Source organism: Elephas maximus, chromosome X, assembly GCF_024166365.1.
Source record: "Elephas maximus indicus isolate mEleMax1 chromosome X, mEleMax1 primary haplotype, whole genome shotgun sequence".
Lineage (NCBI taxonomy): Eukaryota > Metazoa > Chordata > Mammalia > Proboscidea > Elephantidae > Elephas > Elephas maximus.
The window spans coordinates 176,425,090-176,434,147 of record NC_064846.1 but is presented as its reverse complement, the minus strand read 5'-3'; the positions used below and the strand labels follow the sequence as shown (position 1 = coordinate 176,434,147).

Genomic DNA, 9,058 nt, shown 5'->3' with positions numbered 1-9,058 from the left:
CACTGGTGAAATGAGTTCCTTTATGTAGCCTTCGTCTCTGTTCTTTGGAAAAAATAGCTTAAGAGATTTTCCCCCTAAACCTTGAGGAGTTACCTTTACTCTCCTTTCCTACCCCAGAGGGTTTGTTACTTTTATCCAGGTTGACTATGACTTCCTGGGTAAGCTGTAAACAACTTGGGTTGATACTTCGTGTCTGGCACTGGGCTGCTGCCAGCCCTGTGAGTGGTACCTACCTTGTAGGGATTGGTTAATAGACTACGCAAATAAGGTTAGTTGTAGCCCATGCACACCTACTATGCAAACTAGGTATCTGTGGCCTAGGGAGAGAGGGTCAGTTGGTGACCCTGGTAGATGGAGGGGAGGGGGCATGACTTGAAAGTTAAGAGTTTTATATAAACATAGCCAACCCCACAGTAGTTTGGGAGACAGAATGAAGCAATAAGAGAAGCGGCAAGAAATAGAGGCCGAGAGACAGAGAGGTGGATGGGGGGAGAGGGAGAAGGGGAAAGAGGGAGGGGAGGAAGCCTGGAACCTCCTAAAAGAGCTGTAACAGGGTCAAAGGCTGTAAGGCTGAAGACACTGACACGCAGCGTAATTGTCGTCCCCCATCTTAAGCAGGAAGCAGACTCGGGCGTTTCTATTCGCTAAAGTGGGTTTCCCAACGGGCTTTCAGGTGGCACAGTAGTTCTGTCTCAACTCTGAGCCGCCCTCAACCCCATTTCCTAATCCTTTTTAATTTTTCTTTCCTGGAACCACACCCTGCCTGTCCTCAGCTCCTTCTGACCTTCAAGGCCAGGAAGCACGTACCCTGGAGAGCCGGGGTCCCCACCCCGCGCGTCCCGCGCGGCCCGCGCGGCCCGCGCGTCCCACGCGACCTAGTCGCCGCGCTGTCCCTTGCTGTGGCCGGCTCCGCGGCGCCGAGGGCGGAGCGCAGAGGCGGGAGACGCCCCCAGCCCGAAGCCCCCCTATCAATAGCGGCGGCCCAGGAATGAACCCGGAAGGGGCCCAGATAGCCGGGATCCCACCCCCGCACCCCAAGCCCGGACCCCGCGGTCTGCGACCGCCACAACCAGTGGCAGCTGCTCTTGCGGTGACCCGCCTTTGTTCCCTCCGAGCGCTCGGGAGCGGGGCACATGGGTGCAGCTGATGCCGCCGCCGCCGCCGCGCCGCCCTCAGAGATTGCGTCGGGGAAGCCCAGGCCCCATGGAGGCGCCCGAGGCGGCCGCGACTACGAGGACCTCGGGGGGACCCACGACGAGGCGCCGCGCCCCGAGGCGGGCTGGCTGCAGGACTTGCGCACGCTTTCCACGGTGGGGGAGTGCGCTCGGAGGGCGGCCGGGGAGGCCAGACAAAGGGTCCCGGTCTCACCGCCGCCGTCCCACGGGTGGGCTCCCTGCTCTGTCCTGCCGGCCCCGGTTTCTCCGCGGGGTAGTCTTGACTCCCGGCGCGCCCCGGGGTCGGAGGGGGTCCCCAGGCGAGCTTCCCCAACCTGCTGGCCTCCTTGCTCGGGGGCTCGCATGTATCCCCGTTCACACACCCCGGTACCAGCACCACCACCCCAGTGTCGGGGCCACGTGACGTCACAGAACTTACTGCATCACCCACAAGTGACCCTCCCATGCAGTGACCCCCAGGGACAGAGGTGCTGGCTCCGAAGGGGACTGTGATCCTCACCCCGGCCTCTCTGGGCCTCGACCCGGCGTGGAATTGGCAGCCCAAGCCGAGGGCGGAAGAGCCGCAGGGCTTGGAAGGCGCAGGGGTCCTGTGGCGTTTGAGGGGTGGTAGCTGTTGCGCTGAATAACTCATTTCCTGACACCACCTGCGTGTTTCATCTTGTTCCTTTCAAACTTGTGATTCTTTTATTAGACAATTTCTATTTCCTTTGTGCCCTGGCTGTGAAGTTGACCCAACTGGGCAGCTTTGTAACCAACAGGGTTAAACTCCTCCGCCTTCTTCGGTGGACCCAGGGTCTGTGAGTTTCTGATAAGGTCCTGGGTAGTGACTCGACGGCACTAGGTTTTTTTGTTAGGTTAGCAACCCACGGTCACTTCGCTGCAATTCACGGCTACTCAGAAGTGCCTCAGAAGAAAGGCGATCTGCTTCCCAAAGGTAACAGCCGTGAAAACCCAATGGAGCGCAGTTCTACTTTGCGCACCTGGGGCTGCCATAAATAGGAGTTGACTCCAAGACAGTCAACAACATCTGACGTTTTTATGCTCAGTTCTGTCCCTCCGTGCCCGTGGAGGCTGCTCAACACACTTGTTCTTGTTGGTTTTTCTTTTCTGGCCAGCCTCCTGCCTGCGTTCCCTTCCGTCCTCCTATCCTCTGCACCGTCAGGGACCTGCCACCTGGTGTGCGCGTTTGTGCTTTCGTCTGAGCTCAGAAAGCTGCACTCATACTCACACTCATACATACACAGACATACCACACATATACACCAGACACCACATACACACACTCACATACATATACACACCCACACACCACACACATACATGAACATACAGCACACAAACACGCCACACAGACACACCACACACGTAATACACAGAAATGCACACCCCCCCATGCACCATACACATCACACAGACACACATGAACACACATAATTCACTCATGATGTGACCAGTCCTTGACACAGCTGGGCACCTTCAGGGGACAGCCACAGCTGAAAGGATCATAGGCTCCCTGCAGGTGGGCCAAGCCCGAGGAGAGGTGAGGGGAAGGGGCAAGGCCAGCATGCCTGGTCCCTCTGACCTAGTGTCTCCATCCTGGGGAGGGGTGACTGGGAGGTTGAGAGGGGGCATGAGTGGCCGTGTGCATTTCTGAGCCCGGCCCTTAAGAGCTCTTGTGTGTTTTCACGGCTCCCTCGAGCCTTGGCCACTGCAGTGACAAGTGCATGCCCTGGCTAGCCTACTGAAGAGACGGGGAGCAGCAGCAGCCTCACCGACCCCCAGCATGAAGCAGAGCAGCCTCGGCCACTGCAGCAAGAGCTCAGCAACCCACCCCAGTGAGCCAGAGAGAGACTTCCGCACCCACGGGTCAAAACAGTAGGTGCCTTAGTGAGCACTGCTCACGTGCCAGGCCCTGCTCAAAGCCTTTCATTTGCGTCTGTCTTTACTGGATGCTCAGTTAAGGAGTGTTTTTATTCTCATTGGCATATAAGGAAACTGAGGCTCAGAGAGATCGCAAGCCTACCACGGGAACAAGCAATACTAAAGGTAAGTACATATGTGTGTGTCCTGTTGTGGTCGAGTCGATTCTGACTCACAGGGACCCTATAGGACAGAGTAGAACTGCCCCATAGGGTGTCCAAAGAGCGCCTGGTGGATTCCAACTGCTGACCTTTTGGTTAGCAGCCAAGTTCTTAACCACTGCGCCACCAGGGCTCCGTGTGTGTATACATACCATATATATATATGTATATACCATATATATACAGTATATATAATTCACGTTTATATATACACACATACATATATGTATATATATACGTATATACACATAGATACCTACATATATGTATGTATCTCTATGGAGTCCCTGGGTGATGCAATCTGTTGACCTCTGAACAACTAACCGTAAGGCTGGTGGTTTGAACCTACCTAGAGATGCCTGGGAAGGAAAGGCCTGGAGGTCTGCATCTGAAAGGTCATGGCCTTGAACACCCTATGGACCACAGTTCTATTCTGACACCCGCGGGGTCTCCATGAGTCAGCACCAACTTGATGAACAACTGCTTTTGTTAGTGACTTGCTTTGAGCCATAAGAAAACCTAGTGTGTGCCAGGTCCCAGCCTAGGTCTCCAGGGCTGTGTGTGTCTCTTCTGTCTCTGGGCACCTGCCTTGGCCCTGTGAATACCCGGGGCTGCCCCACAATGCACTGGTGCTCAGTGCTGCCACCATTTACATCCTTAACACTCTGTTGTGGTGGCCCCAAAGGGCTGTTCCCAGGAACGTTAGTAAGAGAATTAATTCTCAGGCTATTGGAACCCTCAGCACAAATGTTTTGTCTTATATATATGTGTGTGTGTGTGTATATGTATATCTATATATTTTACAATAAGAAAAAACAAAGTTACATAGAATTATCCTATGTCCAGCAAACACAGACACAAACACCCTATGAATGTTCACAGAAATATTATTCAAAATAGACAAAGGTGAAAACAACTCAAGTGCCCATCAAACATGAGTGAATAAACAAAATATATACACATACAATGGGATATTATTCCACTGTACAGAGGAATGCTCCGGTACATGCTATGACACGGATGAACCTCGAAGACATGACGAGTGAAATAAGGCAGACACCAAAGGACAGATATTGCCTGGTTCCATTTATGTGTATTGTCCAGAATAGGCAAATGCAGAGAAACCAAGGTTTATTAGTGGTTACCAGGGGCTGTGGGAAGGGGAGATAGAGACTCACTGCTTAATGGGTTCAGAGCTGCTGTTTGGAGTGATGAAAATTTTTTGGAGTAGATGGGGTGATGATTACACAACACTGCGAATATAACTAATGCATTTGTACACTTAAACAAAAAACCTGTTGCTGTCACGTCAGTTCCGACTCAGAGCAACCCTATAGCACAGAGTAGAACTGTCTCACAGGGTTTCCAAAGACTGGCTGGTGGATTCTAAACTGCCCACCTTTTGAATATCACCTGTAGCCCTTAACCACTATACCACCAGGGCTCCTTGTACACTCACGGTGGCGAAAATGGCAAAGTTTACATCCTGTGTATTTTACCACGATATTTTTTAAATTCAGTTGTAAAAAATGAAAACAAAGCCAAATGATGTCTAATCAGTTCACAGAAAACAAAATATAATTAGAAAGATTATGCAGCCTTTGCTATAAAACCAAAAACCAAACCTGTTGCTATCGAGTCAATTCTAACTCATAGTGACCCTATAGGACACAGTAGAACTGCCCCATAGAGTTTCCAAGGCGCACCCAGTGGATTCGAACTGCTGACCTTTTGGCTAGCAGCTGTAGCACTTAACCACTACACCACCAGGGCTTCCGCCTTTGTTATAAATTTTAATAAATGTTCAAAGGACTAATGGGATTTCTACTTTCTGCAGTTTGGACCCCATCTTCTAGTGGAGACACCTAAAAAGTCTGGATGAAGTAAGATTCATCTTCCCAAAAGCATTAGGGAAGTAAGATATTAAGGAATTGAGGACGCAATTAAGAAGAATATGAAATTAGAGAGGAGTCAAGCATTTCAAATGAACTTTACCCATAGAAGGCTGATTCAGTTATAAAGCTATGGAAATAAGGGGCAGAGATTGGAGGTCAGGCTTCCACAAAAATGGGAGCCATATAAATATAAAACAAGGATTTCACACCTGGTTGTGCGTCATTCAAACGGGAATCTCAAGCTCTAAATGTTTTAAGAAAAAGAAAAAACAAAAACCTTTTTGGAATAAGAAACTATCTTCAGTTATATCTGTAACTAAGACATCTAACATGTTAACAGTTGTTGATCCTTGACAACAAATATATGAATGATTGTTGTACTTTATTTAGTATATGTTAAAACTGTTCAGAGTAATAAGAAAACCTAATGAATGTAATGTCTATCACAAAACAACAAATTATCAGGCACACAGGAAATGAACCAGCACAGACAACAGAAACAAGACACAGATCTAAAACACCTATCCTTCCATGGTCATGAGGATAAAAGGCAGAAACTGGAAACAACAAATAACACTGTAGATTTGAAAGCAACCAGCCAGAAATTCTGTATTGAAACATATAGTTATGAAATTAGAGGGGTAGATGGGTTTAATATCATTTGATACACAGCAGGGTGTAGATTTTATGAACTTAAAAGATGGGTACAAAAAAATGAGCAAAAGAAAGCAGAGCTATAACAGTTGGAAAACAATGAAGGAATGGAAAGCAAAATGGAGTAAAGAACTCGTTGTAAGGAAAACAGGTAGGTTGAAGTATGCAAAGCTTTTTTCTGGGTAATTCCCAGCTCTCTTGTTTGTGGACAATCTATGTGAAAAAGTCTCTTTTCTCCATGTTGTTTCTGGATTTTAAAAAATCTATTTAACACTTGGATTTTATCTGACACCTTTTGTAGCTCTGATTCCAGGAGTGAGATCAGAATTGTTCTCAATCCCTAGTACCATTTGGGGGCTGATCTTCCTCCACTCTCGTGTAAAATCCCTGTTGCTTTTACTGCTTTTTGACTGTACCAGCTTCTCTCCATTACTGTTGTCTGCCCACCTCCTGGTCATTTACCTGACTCATGACTTTGGAACTGGCTCAGCATTACTCTCTCCCCTAAATTTTGCATCACCATATACAAAATGAGTGTATTTAATTGTATACAAAATAACATCAATAAAAACATTAATTATAAAACCACATTTGCTCAATTTGCTATATTTGTAATAGCCAAAGATTTCAGAAAGGTAAGATTTAGCTTGGACTCAAAAAGTAACACCAATGAGGACAGCCTCACAGTTACAACGAAACTGTCTTTTCACTCAAAGGCACAAAGTAGCTCAAGTGACCCAGCTTCTCTGAGTTAGTATTGCTTTTTTACTGAGAAACTTTGCTCTTTAACAGCAGACTTTTGGAAACTGGCTGTTTGAAATTATAGCAGTAAAGATGAAACATCCCACTTCTGAAGCAAGAGTAGTATCTCCGCTGTGAGTTCTTATATGTGAAGTGAGGTGTGAGGAACGACTAAAGGCTTTCCCACATTCTTTACATTCATAAGGTCCCTTTCCACTGTGAAATCTTGTATGTGTAGTGAGTGCTGAGGCCTGACTAAAGGCTTTCTCACATTCCTTACATTCATAACGCCTTCACTGTGAGTTTTTGTGTGTCTAGTGACGGATGAGGAACGACTAAAGCTTTTCCCACATTCTTTACATTCATAAGGCCTCTCTCCACTGTGAATTCTTCTATGTGTAATGAGGGCTGAGGCCTGACTAAAGGCTTTCCCACATTGCTTACATTCATAAGGCCTCTCTCCACTGTGAATTCTTTCATGATTAGTTAGGACTGAGGAACAACTGAAAGCCTTCCCACATTCCTTACATTCATAAGGTCTCTCTCCACTGTGAGTTTTTATATGTGCATTGAGGGCGGAGGAACAACTAAAGGTTTTCCCACATTGCTTACATTCATAAGGCCTCTCTCCACTGTGAGTTCTTCTATGTGTAGTGAGGTGTGATGACTGACTAAAGGCTTTCCCACATTCCTTACATTCATAAGGTCTCTCTCCACTGTGAATTCGCATGTGTGTAGTGAGAGTTGAGGAAACACTAAAGGCTTTCCCACATTCTTTACATTCATAAGGTTTCTCTCCACTGTGAGTTCGCATATGTGTAGTGAGGTCTGAGGAACAGCTAAAGACTTTCCCACATTCTTTACATTCGTAAGGCCTTTCTCCACTGTGACTCCTTATATGCTTAGTGAGGGATGAGGAACGACTAAAGGCTTTCCCACATTCCTTACATTTATAAGGCCTCACTCCACTGTGAGTTCTAATATGTCGAGTGAGGGATGAGGGCTCACTAAAGGTTTTCTCACATTCCTTACATTCATAAGGTCTCTGCCCATTGTGAGTTTTTATATGTTTAGTGAGGTGTGAGGAACATGTAAAGGCTTTCCCACATTCCTTACATTCATAAGGCCTTTCTCCACTGTGAGTTCGCATATGTTCAATGAGGTGTGATGACTCACTAAAGGCTTTCCCACATTCCTTACATTCATGAGGCCTCTCTCCAGTGTGAGTTCGCATATGTGTACGGAGGGATGAGGAACAACTAAAGGCTTTCCCACATTCCTTACATTCATAAGGCCTACCTCTGTGGTGAATTTTTTTTTGTAAAATGTGGGATGAAGGATGACTCCAGGTTTTACAACATTCTTTACATTCATGCTTATGGCCTCTTACGTGTGTGCAAAAGGATGAGAAACTACAGAAAGCTTTCCTACATTGGTTACATCCATAGCATTTCTCACCAGTGAGTGTTGTCACAGGATTATGAAGGGCTGAGATACAAATGAAGTCCTTCCCACATACCTTACATTTACGGGGTTTCTTTCCATTAAGAGTTCTTATAGGAGTGGTTAGATGAGAGGAACAACTGCTGGCTTCTCCACATTCCTTAAACTGACAGGTATTGCATCCAGTGTGAGATCTGGCATGATGGTTATGTGATGAGTGATCCATGAAGGCTTTTCCACACGCACAGCATTTAAAAGGATTTACATCTAGAGGAATCCAGCTGAAGGTTTTCCCGTGTTGATCAGTTTCTTTACTTTCACAGTGGTTCTCTACTGTATGACTTCTGTTAAAATTAGGAAATATGCTGTTGGAAATAGATTTGTTCCCATTTAACCATTACAAAACACAGTGAACATGCATGGTTTTTGCCCTGAGTTGTCTTATATTTTATAAGTTAAATCATCTAGCAGAAATACTATCATTACTATTACTGTTTTTCTAAAACAGGCTTTCTGATAACTGTCCAAGTAAAATATGTTTCAAATACTTGATACCTGACTCACATTTATGAAAATGTTGAACTGTGAAAGTTCTCTGAACACATAATTTTACAGCTAGGTTTATATATATAGACATGTACCAGGGCTTCAAACCAGTTTGTAGTGGTTCAGCAAATCCAATCTCTGGCATTGATCCTGAAGGTTTCAGGAGTCTCTTGAAGGAGACTGGATTATTGGCAGGACTGTGGAGAGTGAAACACATTCAAAGAGGCACGGTCGGCCACCATCTTGGAGCAGGACACTATTGATTGTTTCCTATTTGGGTCAAAATACAATGGGCAACAAATGAGATTTCTGTGCAATGTGTACAATGCCCTCATTTACACTGACAATGACTGAACTGTTAAGAACAGGTTCGAAGCCCTGGTATATATACATAAGTATATATGTGTGTATTTTAATGTCATGACACCTTAGGACTTTATCCTGAGGCACTATTTTCTCTTGTTTGAATGACACTCACCTCACATGTCTCCACTGGTTTTTATGCTGATCTTTATTGCCATGC

The 9,058-nt window shown here is 46.1% G+C and overlaps 1 pseudogene; it reads right to left on the bottom strand.

Moving 5' to 3' along the window:
- Window positions 1-4,139: 4,139 nt before the first annotated feature.
- Window positions 4,140-9,058, bottom strand: part of LOC126069377 (zinc finger protein 11-like) — a 37,596-nt pseudogene continuing 32,677 nt past the window's right edge.